This window comes from Heterocephalus glaber, unplaced genomic scaffold (assembly GCF_053883595.1).
Source record: "Heterocephalus glaber isolate CG9 unplaced genomic scaffold, H.glaber_assembly_v1.0 deba00000594, whole genome shotgun sequence".
NCBI lineage: Eukaryota > Metazoa > Chordata > Mammalia > Rodentia > Bathyergidae > Heterocephalus > Heterocephalus glaber.
In genome coordinates, this window is record NW_028258151.1 from 18,789,456 (window position 1) to 18,805,621 (window position 16,166).

Below are 16,166 nucleotides of genomic sequence, written 5' to 3' on the forward strand. Positions count from 1 at the left end.
CAGGAAATGACCCAGGTAGGTCTGCCCAGTCAGACTCAGGCTGGATGCAGAGTAAGTGCATGAAAGGGGAAATAAAGGAAGGAGTGGAGGAGAAATCAGTCTGCTCTCAGAGGAGTCACTACAAGGTCTCTGGTCCCCTGGATTAGGACCTGTCCCTCACCCCGGCCCCCAGCACTGAGGGGATGCAGAATTGGCACCTGGCACTTTGCATGCACCACCCAACCTCTGGTGGTTAATTTAAACTGGTAAACCTCAGCCCCAGGATGAGCATATAGCTGAGTCTGTGCAGCTGGGTGAGGAGCAGGGGAATGGAGTGAGCAGGGTATAGGCCACTTGGTTCCCAGCCAGCCCCAGACTCACTGTGGAGCCTTGGGCCACCTTCTAGCAGGAGTGTGGAATCCACATAAGGACACAGAGCTCTTGGTTCAGGCATTTAGGGAAAGTCCAGTAGAGAAGTTAAGCTTGAGACATTGGGCAGGGAGTGCAGGGGAGCAGGGAAACCCCCTTGGTCACCTTTTACTCCCTCGTCTGCCAAGTAGCTTGAAGAACAAGGGACTAAAACAATCTCAGGGGTCTCCTCTGTTTCCATTCTGTTGCATTTCCCCCAAAGAGAAGCTGCAGGACAGCCAAAATACAAGACAACTACAAGGGCCTAGACAGTATTGATTTTCCCTCTTAGCATTTTGGAGAAGGTGGGCTTCCAAACAACAGCCCACCCTGGTCAGCACCCTGGGTTAGGCACATTGTCCCCCAGGTCACATGGGAGCTGGTCAGGCCCTCTTGAAGCTGACTTTTGTACCCCAGCCTTTGAGAGCAGGGCTGGTAATGGGGCAGCACAGGGTTCAGCCCTTACAGACTGCTCCAAGAACATTTGCTTGCCGCCTTTGGGGCCTCATCTCCTTCTTTCTCATGCAAGATTTTGTTGAGATTTGCTGGGGGTTTGAAGGCAGAGTTGAAAGATTGTGAATAAACATTTCAAAGCTGTCTTTAGTTTTGGAGTTTTGCCTGATCCCTATGATTCTGGGAAGGAATGTTTAAGGCAATACATGGTAAAATGAAAGCCATGTGATTTGAGCCAAAGTCCTGCTGGTCCCAGAGAGTTTGAGGCCCATTCTTCACTGCACACCCCCACCTGTCACAACTGCCCCCTCCCCACCAGCCATCTCCACCTGCCTTCGCACTCCTCCTGGCCCGGCACCCAGAAAGCGGTCAGGAAATGTTAAGGGCTGGCTTGGGTCCACCAAGAACCAGATGCAAAGACAAGACCTGACAGCGAAGAGATTTATTGAGGGAGGAATCAGGAAGAAGTGGAAGAACCTTCAGACCACCATGTGGGTCTAACACGTGTGGATGGAGAAAGGGAAGGAAAAAAGACCAGACAGGAAGACTCTCACACTTAGTGCAGTTCCATAAAAGATTCAGCCAGACTAACTCTCTAGAAGGAAGAATGTTGTTAAACTAGCCCAAATAACTAAGAAATGAGGGGGAATACCTATGCATACAAATGCAAAATAAGAAATCACAACTTGGAAAAGGAAAGGAATCACAAAGAATGCCTTGATTAGCTCTAGGCAAATACATTTGTAAATTTGGATGAAACTCATTCTAAGAATATTTAAATTATAAAACTTCACCCTGGAAGAGACAAAAAAAAAAAACCAACACTAACCAATTACCACTTTAAAAAAAATGAAGTTCATCAATAGACATCCCCATCCCTCACACCCACCCAATCAACACCAGGCCAAAGATTTTACATGAAAATTCTATCACAATTTGAGCAAACAGATAAATCTAATACAATTGAAGCTGTTTCAGGTCATGGACAAAGTAGAAGAGTCTCGGAAAGTTCTTAGAAAAATAAACAATTAATGTAACACTGGAGCCAAATTCAATAAAGATAGGATAAGAAATTTTTAAATTACTCACCAGCCTCCTGAGAATGTTAATCCAAAAATATGAAATAAAACACTGTTAAACACTATAGGCCACTCAATAAATCCAGAAAAAGCACTTAATGTAACATACTTTTGTATTAAAAAAAAAACCAAAAAAACTTGAAAAGGAAGAGAACATCTTCAACCTGGTAAAAGGCATCTATGGAAAACTCACATGGAGAGAAACCAAATAAATTCACCTAGTATCAGAAACAAAACAAGATTTTCTGTTCACATCACTTCCGTTCAACATTATGCTAGAGGTTCTCACTAGGACAATTAGGCAAGAACAAGACATAAAAGTTATCCAAAGTACAAAAGATGTGAAATTATCTCTATTAACAGATGAAACTAGCTTATATATAGAAAATCCTAAGGAGTCCACCTAAAAAAACTATTCAAATTGATAAGCCAGTTCATTAATGTAGCTAGAAACAAGATCAATATACAAAAATTAATTGCATGTCTACACACAAGCAATAAACAACCTAAAATAGTAGAAAACAACCACAGTATGTGAGACATTGCATGTCAATTAGCCTGATTTAACCATTCTACATTGAATAATATTTCAAGACATCATGTTGTATATTATACATATATAGCACTTTATTTTTCAATTTAAAAATGATAAAAATTCTATTCTTTAAAAAAAAAAGAAAACAAAATCAACCCATTTTGTAAAAGCAGCAGAAAGAATAAAATACTTAGGAATAAATTTAACAAAGAAGGGTAAGACTTGTGCATGAAAAGCCTCCAAACCTTGCTGAAGTGAAATAAATGAAAGATCTCAATAGAGGAAAGATATTCTTTGTTCATAAATGAAAAGACAGAATTATTAAGATAAGAATATTCCCCAAGTTGATATATGGATCTAAGCAATCTCTTTTTTTTTCAAAATTTTCTTCTATTTTTAATTTTTATTATACATTTTTTCAAAGCATTCTCTATCAAAATCCAAGCTTCCTTTTTTTTCTGTTACTGCAGATATTGCCCAGCTGAACCTAAGATTCACATGGATCCAGAACAACTAAAATCATCCTGAAGAAGTTGGAGAATTCATAGTTCCTGACTTCAAACTTGCTACAAGGCTGTAATCATGAAGAATGCAGCCCTGGTACAGGGATAAACACAGATCAATGGCACAGCAGAGTCAGAAATAAACCCTCAGACTTAGAGCCAGTCGGTTTTTAACAAGGGTGCTAAGGTTGTTTGTCAAGCAAGTGACATTGGCTACCTGTCACAGGAGCAGATGTCCAATCACTTCTGCCAGCTGCATCTTGGTATCAGAGTCACTAAGGAAAACACGGCAGGCAGTCAAGGGAGGGGACAGAGTGAGGTGACTGAGTAGTGGACAACGAGTCCCTTCCAGAAGCCAGAGCAGGAGAGCTGGCCTGCACTCTGCTTGTGCTGCTGGGGAAGAACCTGGTCCCCTCCCCTTGGGGGAACAGATACACAGCAGTGGAGTTGGTCAGGTGCAAGGTGACTCACTCAGAGGCAGAACAAAGGAGAATTTGCTGAGAAAGTGGCGAGTCCAGGACAGACTGTGAAGACTGTAACCCTGGGGGAGGGCACATCCAGTCCACCTGGGGCCAGAAGATGGCACCACAAGACTGCCTTCCTGACACTACACACCACAGGGGAGAAGCCTCCTTGACCCCGTGCTGGGACGGCTGGAAGAACTGGACACCCACAGTCTGAAGAATGGCGCTGGATCCCTCTCCTACCTCACCCGCAAAAATCCACTCAGTTCCTACTGAGGCCTAAATGTGAGAGCTGAAACTATAAAACTCCTATCAGAAAATAATAGCTGTGAATTCTCATGAGTTGGATTAGGCCAAGTCTTCTTACCTACAGCAGCAAAAGCATAAGCAACAAAAGAAAAAAAATAAGATAAATTGAATTTCATCAAAATAAAAATTTTTGTGATGTAAACAATATCATCAAGAAAGTAAAATGTATCCTACCGAATGGGAAAAAAAAATGTAAGTCCTATATCGATAAAGAACTTGTTTCCATAATATATAAAGATCTCTTACAGCTCAACAACAGAAAGACAAATAATCTGATTTAGAAGTGAGCGAGCTATTTAAATAGACATTTCCCCAAAGGAGATACATCAATGGTCAATAAGCACATGGAAGATGATTAACACTGACGATCTTTAGCAAAATGCTGATCAAAGCCACAATGAGGGCTGGGGATTTAGCTCAGTGGTGCTGTCTCCTGCCTCGCAAGCACAAGGTCCTGAGTTCAATCCCTAGTACAAAAAAAAAAAAAAGCCACAATGAGCTACCACTTCACACCCACCAGGATGGGAGACACACAGTAGCAAGCCTTAGGGAGAACTAGAGAAACTGAAACCTCATCCATCACTGGTGGGCGTGTAAAACAGTGTAGCCTTCCTCAAAAGCAATTTGGCCATTCCTCAAAATGCTAAACACAGAGTTACCATATAACCCAGCAATATCAATGTCCAAGAGAAATGAAAATATAAATCAACACAAAAACTTGTATAAATGCTGCAACAGCATTATTGATAATATCCAAAAAAGCAGAAACAAATCTAGATGTCTATCAACCAATAAAATGGAATATTATTCAGCCATAAAAAGGGACAGACCACCGACTGATAATATGCTATCACGCGGACAAAACTCAAAATCATTATGCTGAGTGAAAGAAGCCAGTCACAGAAGATCGAAAATTACGAGATGCAAAAGCTAGAGCCAGAAAGTAGAGTAGTGAGTACCTAGGCTAAGGGGAAGAAGAATGGGGAATGACTACTAATGGATCTGAGGTTTTTCTTGAGTCTAATAAAAAATAATTGGAAATTACATTGGGATTACTTTGTACAACTCTGTGCACATGTATTTTAAATAGGTAAATTTTGTGGTATTTGAATTATCTCTCAATAAAGCTATAAAAAAAAGAGGCAAGATTGAAAAAAAAGATCTTTTAATAGTTCAGGACTTATTATGTTTGAAAAAATCCATGACAAAAGGATTGATAAATTTACATGAAAATGATAATCCACAACACTAAAACCAACTATGTAAGATTTAAGCCTCTCTGGGCTTAAATTAAATTTCCTTATGAATAAGAGTTTTTATGAAACAACAAGAAAAAGGGCAAGCCCGTCCAGTTCAGGATAATTCTGCAGCCCAAGCAGATCAACTGCCAAATCACAATGGCTGACATCAAGGATTGTTTTACCTGCAGCTCTTGTCACAGGTCCATCGCGAGTCTGTGGACATTCTCTGCTCACCAGTCCTCAGGGACCTTCCCACGCACCACCTTCTGCCATGCCAGGTGGGTGGACAGAGCTCTAAGGCCCTCCACCTAACACCAGGGTCCAACCTGCTGGTGACACACACATGGCTCCTTTTCAGTCTCTCTGTCTGCAGCCTTACATTTGAAGTGTGTGTAAGTGGAAATACACCACACGCTGCCTTCCATCCTTTCTGTTTAGTGTTGTTTCTACCTAACACCCTCCTTCCGATACTCATCCACATCCTCGCTGTGTCGGTGACCCGCTAATCACGCGTGTCCCGTAGTGTCCCCACCATGACCCCCACAGCACGTTCACCCTCTCGCCATCCATGCCTCCTCCCTGTCGCACATTCCCACAATCTCCCTGGAACAGACAGAGCTGTGACAAACAGGGTCACAGGGTCACGGGCCATGTGACCATCTGTGGCCACGTGACACCGAGCTGTCTTCCAAAGCTTTATTCCAATTCACACAGCCCCCCTCCTTGCGTCCCTCATGTAGAAGCCGATGTCGCCTGGGGTTGCTGTGGGCCTTGCTCATTTCTAACCGTCTTTTTGGTACAGAGCAGAATCCCCTTACAGCTTCAGTGGCCTGCCCTTAGCTGCTAATGGGCATGTTGTCACCTGCTCGACTGTCCTCCTGGGACCGCTTCTCTTGTCCCTCTTTTCTATTATGTAAGTTGTGGTCATTGCTGTTCCATCTTTTGGGGTTTGAGCATAGCGCCATGGATCCAGAAACCAATGTGAAACACAGAGAATCCTGCAGAGTGCAGGGGTGGGCAGGGTGGGAAGGACTGGGGGCTGATAAGTTTGCACCTGAGAAGACACTCAGGGGTCCAGTCTTGCTAGGATGAGCCCTGACCTTCATCCCACTTCCTTCTTTAACTTGTTATTTGGAGAAGACTCGTTATTATTATCTTTGGCATCGTCTCTGGATCTCTTCAAATAGCAACGACCGCAAAGCAACAAGAGCCACGTCATGATCCTGATTCCCATCTTTATCAATGTACACTGATTCATTTCTCTTTCGACACACATTGAGCACCTACTGTATGCCAAGCCTCACTTTAGAGGCCACGCTGAAGGTTTTTGTTTCTTTTCCTGATCGACCCCTCAGCCCCCAGCACACTTGTAGTTCCCAGCAAGGATGAGCCTGACCCTGGCGGCAAGAAGGCTGCATCCGAAGATCAGCCTCATGTCACAGCCTGCCGGAGACAGCAGAGAAATTCAGACCCAGGCCTGGCAGCCTCTGAACACCCAGGGGTGAGCTAGGAGCTCAGTCCGTGTCCCTGACAGCTGACCTCTCCGTGTTCAGGCCCTGGCCCCAGGCTGGGCCCGGGAAGTTCCCAACAACCACCAGTAGACCTCATCCTCAAAGGCCACACAGCTCGACGTAAACAACTTGGCAATTTGTCCGTGGAGCAACCTCAGGGTTGCTGGGACACTGTCCCTGCTGGAGGCTGACCTGCCAAGCTGTGCGAGTGACCGTGGCTTTGAGGCTCAGAGAGTGCTAGTGCATTGTGTAGAGGGCCAACTTCCCATGTGGGGTCTCGGGCCAGCGGCAGGTCCTGGGGGAGGGACCCCAACCATCCCCTTGCACCGTGCCCTGCCAGCCCTGGGGGTTGGGGCCATCAAGGCCTGGGAGAGGTCCCAGGACACAGGCCAGGCGCTGGGCAGATGCCAAGTCTCATTAGTGCAGCCCTTCTGGGGTGTTTCCAGCCAAAGGCAGAAACTGAAATGTTCCTTTTCATGTCTCTTCTCCGTGTCGCAGGGTTGTGACCCAGGAAGGGCTGTTTCTTATGTTTAAAGCTATCTGAATTCTTTCCTCAGAGATAGCGGAGTAGAAAGGCCAGCTGACCATGAGCCAGGGCCCAGGATGCCCACCAGAGCAGCGCCAGGCCTCAGCTATCTCCTCCAAGCCTCCCCTTCATAGGGGATGCCTCAGTGCCTTTGGACATGCTGTGCCCTCAGCCAGATGACTCCCCATGCAAGCAAAGGCTACATTAGGCTGTGCCTGACTCTGTCCCGTGTCCTGCCAACATTCCCATTTTCACTCCATGGCATTCCCAAAGGGCAGCCTGGCATTCAGAGCAAATTTTTCCTAAAGATGGGGAAAGAATAGAGTGGTTCTATCTGTCCCAGAGGGGTCAAAGTGAGGCCATAGTCTCCAAGGCAACCCCAATGAGCCCTGGCTGGAGTCCACCAGGGTGGGCTGCTCACTCTTAGTTCTACTTATAGGTGGCCTCAGAACTTTCTGTGTTCAGGAGACTGTCCAGGCCTCTCCCCAATAGATGCCAATAGCACCCCCACATTGCAACAGCCCAAAAGGTCCCTAGACATAGCCCCGAGGGGCAGCCCACTGGTGGGAGGGAGGGAAAGAGCAGGGCCCGTTGTGGCCACAGTCTCCATCTCTGCCTCCCAAGCCAGGACTGGCCCTCACCTCTATCCCACGGGTGGAGGGGCGGAGCCTCCTGGGGACATGGGGCAGGGGTAGGGGAAAGAGGAAGTCCCGGGGAGTGGAGATGGAGGGGCAAGATCTTGATGCAGATAGACCCCAAGGAAACATGGACAGGGTCAGCTTGGCCCCGGACCGGGCCAGCACCCTGGACCCCAGGGCCCAGCTGGCTGCACCTACTGGTTCATGGTGGAAAAGCAGCAACTTTTTCACAGCCTCAAATCCACCCAGGCAGCCACCACAGAAAAATCAGCAGAGCCAGCATCAGGGGGAGGAGGGAGTGGGGTGCGCCAGGCAAGGCCCAGCTGCTTTCGGCTGGAGGCCTGAACTAGACCTGTGGTGACTGGTCAGTCCCGGGGGGCAGTGGTTGGCCCTGCTGAGACTCCAAAGGTCCATGTTTCTCTGTCTGCATCTCTCTCTCGGACACCCCCGGCCCCGCATGGTGCCACCCAGACAGCTGAGCTGTCACACCCTGCTGTGAGCACCCAGGTGCCGAAGAGGTAATTCCCCAGCAGCCTTCAGACCTCAGCCCGGCATGGCCATCACTGGCAGCCAGGCAGGACTCCAGGACAGTCCCTCGGTCCAGCTGCAGCCAGGGGGGCAGCTGCCAGCTGGTGGTCAAGAACATGGCCTGGCCAAGCCATCAGTGCCCCCTGGGCCTGTGTGGGTTGGTGCGGTGCAGTCTGTAAAGGTCTGGAGTTCAGGCAGCTGCCAAGGGTGTACCAGCCCTGAGACTGGGTGGGACGAACCCAGAGAAGGGAAGGCCCTGCTGCCACCAGGTTCTGAGTTTGAGGGCTGCCCACACCTAGCTGTGGACGACACCTGGTAGGCACTCAAGTGGACAATAGGTGCAGAAAGCATCTGGCAGAACGACCTTGATGAGTGGGATTTCTCCTGAGCCTGAGGCCCAGGCACCTCTAAGCAGCTGCATGACACAGGAAGTGGCATGGGCGTGACTTCCCACCACATGAGGAAGGCAGGGCCAGGACAGAGAAAGAAGCTCTGCCATGGCTTTCAGCCAGGCCTTGGGAAGTAGACCTGAGGGAGGCAATGGCTGCCTCAGGTCCCTGTGGCTGCCCAAGTTTCCCAAGCTTCCCCCTAGGCCACACGGGATGGAGCAGGTCCCAGAGGGAGGCTATTACAGGGACTGATCCAGGGTTGCCTGGAACCGCTCTATGAGAACACAGGGGGTGCTGTGGGGCCTGAAGAGACCGCCTGGGTTCTCGGGAGCTGGCCCAAGTGGGCCTGTCCTCCTCCTGGGTGGCACACTGCTCTGCAGGGAAGCCCTCGTGATTCCACACATCTTGTTCCTGGCTCACTTTGGGACATCATCAGCAGGTGGGAACTAGGTGAGAGGCCTTCTGGGCCCTTCCAGAGCCAGCCAAGGGCTGAGTGATGCACAGAAATATGTGTTCTCTCCACACTAGCAGATGGAGCACATGGAGCAGGTTGGGGATCCAGCCTGCCCGGGTAGAAAGGGATCTGATCCAGCAATGACCATCTCCATGGTTTCAGCCCTGAGTCTTCTAATGGACAACCGCGTTCTGGAACAGGGTTCCTGCTGATGGGGCCACCCATCCCTCACAGGGAAGCAGGGTCTTTTCTTCCTGTTCACTCAGAATGTGGCTACACAGGGCAGCAGGGCCACACACAGGGCTAGGGTGGAAATGTTGGCTGGAGGGTAAAGACCCAAAACCCTAGCCAAGCTGTGGGGGTTCATGGAGAGGCTTCCCATGGGGGAGAAAGTCTGGAACACCAAGAGAAACTGAGGTAGAGGCCAGTGATAACCAAGAATGCCTCAGGGCATTCATGGCAGGCTGCTGCTCCCTAGGGATTGGGAGTCAGTTCTCATTGGGCCAACTTGTAGCAGAATAAGCTACGGACCACCTGCTGCCAGGGGCTCTGGTGAGAGGGACAGGGGCTGTGGGGAGACTGTGTCACCCACAACGGGGAGGACTGTGCTGTCTCTTGGGTCCTCCTGCCTGTTCTCTGTGAGGCCTCCTGTCCTTTGGCCAGATGGCAGGACTCCCTGCAGCAAACCTCAGTGGCAGTGAAGACTTCCTGTTCTTCTTCCTCCCCTTCCTTCAGGGACCATCTCCCGCTCAGGGCACCCTCATCTGCTTTCAGGTTTCCACCATCTGTCAAAAGTCAAGTGACAAATGAAACCTCAGCTCAGCACAATTCGGAGCTCACGGCTCTCCACCATGCAGGGTAATTGCTCTCCAGGACTCATCAGTGCAAAAAAAATCTTGAGAGAGAAAATCACGAGAAAGTCATCCTAGCTGAGAACCAAGGAGGCCTAGGGTTGAGGCACATTCATTTGACCTGCTACTTCTCTGAGTCTGCTCCTTGGAACGTTGACCCTTCTCCCCTTGAGGAAAAGCTCGTCTCACAGTCAATACTGAGGAGGGATAGTAGCGATTACAGGTGTTCACAACCATTAGGAAGAAGAGAAGGAGGGAGAGAGGGAGGGGAAAGGAGTGGGAGTGGATGAGGGATGGATGGGTAGGTTAATGGTGGGTTGATGGATACGTGAGTGGATGGATGGATGGATGGTTAGGCAAATGGGTGGACAGATGAGTGAGTGGGTTATGGTTCATGGATGCTCCACAGAGGGGAACCTCAATACTATAGAAAGATGTTTTCACAATTCACAAAAATGGTGGACAAAAGACTAATAAAAGTTGCCTCCAGGTTCCAAGATTGCCCTACAGGTTTAATTTTCCTCGGTGTACTCCTCTGCATGTGACAAGGGAGGAGGTGCACAGTTCACCTGAACTCCTCCCAGGAAATGCTCAGGTAGGTGGAAAGAGCATTCCCCATGCCATTGGGCCTGGCCAGGAGGGGCAAGAGGCCAGACTGGGCTGGGTATCTGCGTGGTAGCCTCTCTGGCCTCTCAAGCGCTGTGGTGACTTGATCATCTTGTGGAGAAGAGACCCTGGTGAGAAGTGGGCAGAGGAGGAGGAGCTCTGGCAATGGAGAGGGAAGCTGGACAGAAAAAAAGCAGGTGCCTTCAGGGACATTTGCACGCGTGTCCCAGGGGGTGTGGAGACACAGCTGTCTTCCTGGTGCAGGCTGCTGTAACAATGGACCACAGGCTGAACGGCTTGATAACAGACATTTCTTCTCCACAGCTCTGGAAGAAGGAAGACCATGACCAGAGGCTGGCAGATCAGTCTGCCGAGAGCCTGCTTCCTGGTTCTCAGAAGGCCACCTTCTCACTGTGTCCTCACAGGGCAAGGGGAGAGGGAGGGTAGAGACCATCTCTTCATGTCACTTCTCATAAGGGTGCTAATCCTGTCAGGGGCCCCACCCCCATGGCCTCTCCTGACCCAAATCACCTGCCCAAGGCCCCTCCTCCTAACACCCTCGCACAAGGGATAGGGGTTGCAACGTATGAATTGGGAGGAGAAAAACAAACATTCCATCCATAGCACCTCCTCTCCTCATTCCCCTATACAATTATTGACACAAGCTAAAATACAACCACCAAGCTCAGAGTTCACTGGCTTTCTGTGGCAGTCATGTCCCCAGGTTGATATGCACTTGTGCATTCTCAGTGTTGACACCACAGAGCCGTAGTTTAGCACATTTTCTGTCAGGTGGAAGTAATGAGTCTGGAGGAAGGAAAACCTAGCCTGATTTGCATAATGGAGCCTCATGGCTGGAGCCCACTCCTGGTGGAACAAGTTAGAACCTAGCAGCCTGGACAAAGGGATACATGTATGTCCAGATTCCATCCTTCCTGATCATCTACAGAATAAAAACAGAGATGAAAATCCAAAAAAGTTAGTGGTCCCCTGGAGGCATGTGGAACATTCCAGAACATTCTGGAAACCCATCTCTGATGCTGCAAGCATTACAGTTCATGGAAATATTTCTAGGGCCTCGGCTATGCTCTTGAGTAATAAGGGCCCCAGTTTGCCCAGATGTTTCTTGGCTCAGCCTAGAGCCCTGTGGTGGCTTTCCAGACCATATGTCCCAGCCAGCCCTTCTGAACATCAGTGTCCCTCAAGAAGTCTCTTGAAATCCTGCCTGGGCCTGGCCCCACAGATCTGCCAAGGGCCCTGGTTTTCTTCTGTGTTTTAAAAACTCTCCAGGTACTTGCAGTTCACAGCCAGGTGGAGCTATGGGTCCCCCAGGTCCAGGGAAGGCTTTGGCTCTTGTGGTGAACATGCCCCAGGAGGGCAGGGGATTCTAAGCTGACAAGCAGGCCCTCAGAAGCCCCCTGCCCACTGCCCTGTGGACCACAGGGACAGAAAGTCCCTGCACACTTGCTCATATCTGTGAAAAGAGGGGTGTCCTGCAGATCTGGGCGCCTCCATTGCCAGTCTCCAGTGAGATGTGCACTTTCACAGTCAGGCCTGGCTTGTTAAAGGACCGAGTCACTGGGGCATGGACTGTGAAGAGAGACCAGCCAGGGGTACCTGACAGGATGGCTCGAGCACCTAGGGGGACAACCTGGAAGGCCCCCGTGTCCTGCAGGGAAGACACAGAGCACAGGGGCCGCTCTGTCTAGGGGTGAGGAACCACAAAGAAAAGGGCAATTTGAGAGGGACCTCTGTCATGTCCTCCACCACCTGCTTCTTCCAGGGCTAAGCTCCCTCTGCAGGAATGAGCTGAAGAGACAGTTCAGTGACAGTGGCCCCTATGTGAAGAGTCCTTCTCCTGGAGTGGGGAGATAGGTCTGGGTGACATCTCTGGGCAGGACCTGTTGGCCAGTGTGTGCCAACACTCTTGAGAAAGAATGACTGTCCCCTCCAGGGGACGAGACTACCGCTGGGTCATACAGCGTGAGGTGTCCATAAGGTCCTGGGAGAGCGGTGAAGGAGGAGAGGACTGCTACTGCCCTCAGTGAGGAGAAGCAGGTGACACCAAGGGTGGCTGAGGGGCCATGGTGGACACTTTAGAAGGTCACAAGCACTGAGTGGGGCCAACAGAACCCCAGAGTCATGGTGAGCTGAGAGTGCCAGCAGGACAGCACACTGGAAAACTGGAGTGGCCCGTGCAGCAGCCAGCAGGGCCAGGACGATGGCTCAGCAGCTGCCTCCTCCTCAGCTTTCCCAGCATCCTTTGTGTCATTATGGCCCATGTTGGCTAGAAGTCTAGAATCGTCTCTGAACCCTCTCCCACCAATGTGAGCTGCCCAATATCCTCAGGACCTACATGGCCCGAAGGATTCAGTCTCATTTCCCAGTAGAAGCCAGAGGGGACTGACTGCCACCAATCCCACTCCCCCACAGACCTTGGGCCTTCAACTCAGCTGGGTAGGTGGGCTCAGGACCCTCTGAGACCTTGAGGGTCCTTAGTCTGTGGACCTCTGATGGCTCCACTCCAGTCCACTGGTGAGTCTCCAAGTCTCCCCAGGGGCCAGGGCTCCTACTCGCTCCCCCATGAGGCCCTTCACTCCCTGAACATACCTGGTTCTCTTTTCCTCTGCTCCGGATCAGATTCTTAAGAAAATTTTAAAACAAAAGAAATGAGCCTTGGTCCTCCTCCTTCCTTCAGTTTTGTTGTCCCAATGCCATCTTCTCCAAGTTCCCCAGGGCCACATTGGCCTCCCACAGTGTTCTGGGCTCCTGTCAGTGGAGCAGTCAGAACGAAGAGTGGGATCTCCCACCATCACTCAATCTGGTGCCCTGGCCTCTTGGAACTCGGGGTCCACTCAGACGAATGAAGGCTCACTCCACACTCATGGAGCACCTTCTTGCTGCCCTGAGCAAGGCCGCATGGGCACCACTGGGGGCGGAAAACCCCACTCACTAAGATAAATTAGGAGGGGCCTCTGAGCCCAGTGTCCTCCGCTGGACCACAGGGACCTGGGGTGATGATACTCAAGGGGGCCTCGAAGGTGCTCCCAGAAGTCAACCTGTTAGGGCCCTGTGGGGCCGAATGGGTTAGGGGTGCTGGGGAAGTAGGGTTCGAGGCAGGACAGTGGGTGTGAGGGGCTTATTCCTGCTCTCAGTGGAGGGGGCATGTGAGCAGTTAGATAAAACCACAGGAGTGGAGAGGAGAGACAGAGATAAGAGACAGGGAAAGGTGCAGAGGAACACAGAAAGAAACAGAGACAGAGAGAGACAGAGGGGCCCAGATGACCTAGAGCCAGGAACAGCAGGCAGGAGGGGGTAGACACACCTGTTGTGTGCTTGAGAGTAGCAGTGTGGCCCCGAAAGGTGGCAGGAATGAGGCACGGGCTTTCGGCAGAGATGCCACCACTAAGGAAGAAACTCAAGGGCAAACCCAGGGTAGCTGCGCAAGATCCAGCGCAGGCTCCCCGTCCACAGGCAGGAGAAAGGAGTCCAGTGCTGAACTGTGAAGCTCTCTTCCTTCTCCTGCAGGCTCTTTCTCGGCTTGCCCCCTGTTTTTATTTGCCATTTGCCATTGTCATGACCCAGAACAAAGGTGAAATGGTACCTTACCCCACAGATTCTCCTGTCCCCCTTACCTTTCCAGGTGCTAGTTTTAAAGGTGATGAACATTCACAGGTATGTGGAGCCTCTGAGACCACGTGATTTGTGGTCTGTCTCTCCTACCTGTGTGAGTGTGTGAGTGGGTGTGTGTATGGTGTGTGTGTGGTATGTGTGTGCTTACAGAGCTGCAGTAATCCTGCACAAAGCCACCCCACCGTTTCTGTTACATTTCAGTCCTGATTCCCCTGCAAGACTATCTCCAGTGTCCTTGGCCAGCATAGGACAGCTCCTTGGCTGTTCACCTCTCTTAAAGCACTTTTATTGTCTTTCTGCAAAGGAAGCAAGTTCCGGCTTGAACTCCAAGTGTGGCTTGGGGACCACCAAGTCCCACTGCTCAGCTGTCCTGTGCTGACATTGCCCTGGCCTTGAGGTCCCCTGTATATAGGCTGTGCGTCTTTTGGAGCCCTGTGCTACCTGCACCTGCATTGCAATGCCGTCTTCAAGTGGGCAACAGTGGAGGTGGGCACTGAGGGCACCTGAAGTCTCCATCAGACCTCATTACAGAAGCAAGGTCAGTGAGAGATGCTTCACCATTCTAAGAGCATAAACCAAGTGCAGGGCTGGCTGAGCATGGAGCACCGGGTGACATAGGGCTGCCCACCCGTGAGGTCAGCTCTGACCTGCTTCTCATTACCTCTGGGGAGCTAAGTCCATATGTGATGCCACTGGGCTTACCTGTGCTGCCGGAGCCAATGTAGGTCAGAAATCCCATAAATGATGCGTTCCTCGATTAATGAGCACAATTACTTCCCACCGGGGTAAAATTAGGGGCACAGATTTAATGTAACATCATCCTTTTCTTTCTTTTTTCTTTTTTTTTTTGTCTTTTTAACATCAAGGTTTCTAGACCTAGTTGGTTCTTATTTTAATTTTAACCAGCTTTCATCCAAAGCCTTGAAGACTGGCAGGATAGCAGACCCACATCCCCAGCGAGCTCTGGTGGTAGGGAGAGACAGAGAGCAGAGCAGCACACAGCTCGAGTGGCAGGGGAAGCTCTCAGTAGATAGCAGGGCCTGTCCCAGGCTGCTCCACGCAGGACAGGGGTCTCGGAAAGTGTAGGACAAGGGCCTGCAGAAGCCCAGACCCCAGGCCAGGTCAGGCCAGTGCCGCTGCCCTCCAGGGCAAATGATGTAGCTGCCATGCCATCCGCAGGACTTCTTTTGCACCCCATTTTTAACAGGAAGCAGTCAAGTCTGTTTGTTGTGTGTGGCCCAGGGCACCCTTTACCTGCAGATACCGTTGTCTCGAACCTGTGGCCTGAGTGCAGCTTACGGAATTTGTTTATCCTTTTCCCCATAATGCATGAGCTCCCTGAGAAGGGCTGAAGGCTGTGGGGAGATGTGTGCCTGGATGCCTATGTCACAGAGGAGGACCGGGTGTGGGCTATGGGCAGAGCTGTCACCAGGTGACGGGCGAATCAGTGTGCTCTGGAGGGAGGTCAGCTCCAGCCACCTCAGATTTCTGGAAGGCCCTGGGGATGGTGCAGAGGGGACCTGAATGTGTGGCCTGCATCACAGGCTCCTCCTTGGGCCTCACCACAGCCATGAGGGACCAGTGACCCCTGACATTGACCACCTTCCGGAGCATCTGCGTTGCCAGCTCACTTCTGCTATGCAGAAGCCCCAGGAAGGAGGTGCCGTGCCTTACCACCCAGTGCTACAGATGGGAACACCAAGGCAGAAAGGGGTGATGTCACTAGAAGTGCAAGAGCTGAGAGCTGGCGCTTGGGGTTGTAGCTTGCTTGTGTGGGACATCTGGGTCCCCAGCTCACACAGCGCGTCGGTCCCCAAGGTCACACAGGTGGCAGGTGGTGAGGGGAGCCACACTCAGGACTGTCGAACACCAAAGATATAACTTTCTCCCAAACTGGTTGGCCAAGGAGCTAAGGCCCCCAAGGGCACCATGAGGAAGGGGAGGCAAGTTCTCTCTGCTTTCGCCGAGCGGGCAGTGGGCTCCCCACCTCCCTGCACCAGCCCCTCAGCTGGCTGGTCTGGGAGGACAGCGGTTGCAGTGACTAAGTCAGGGAGTGCGT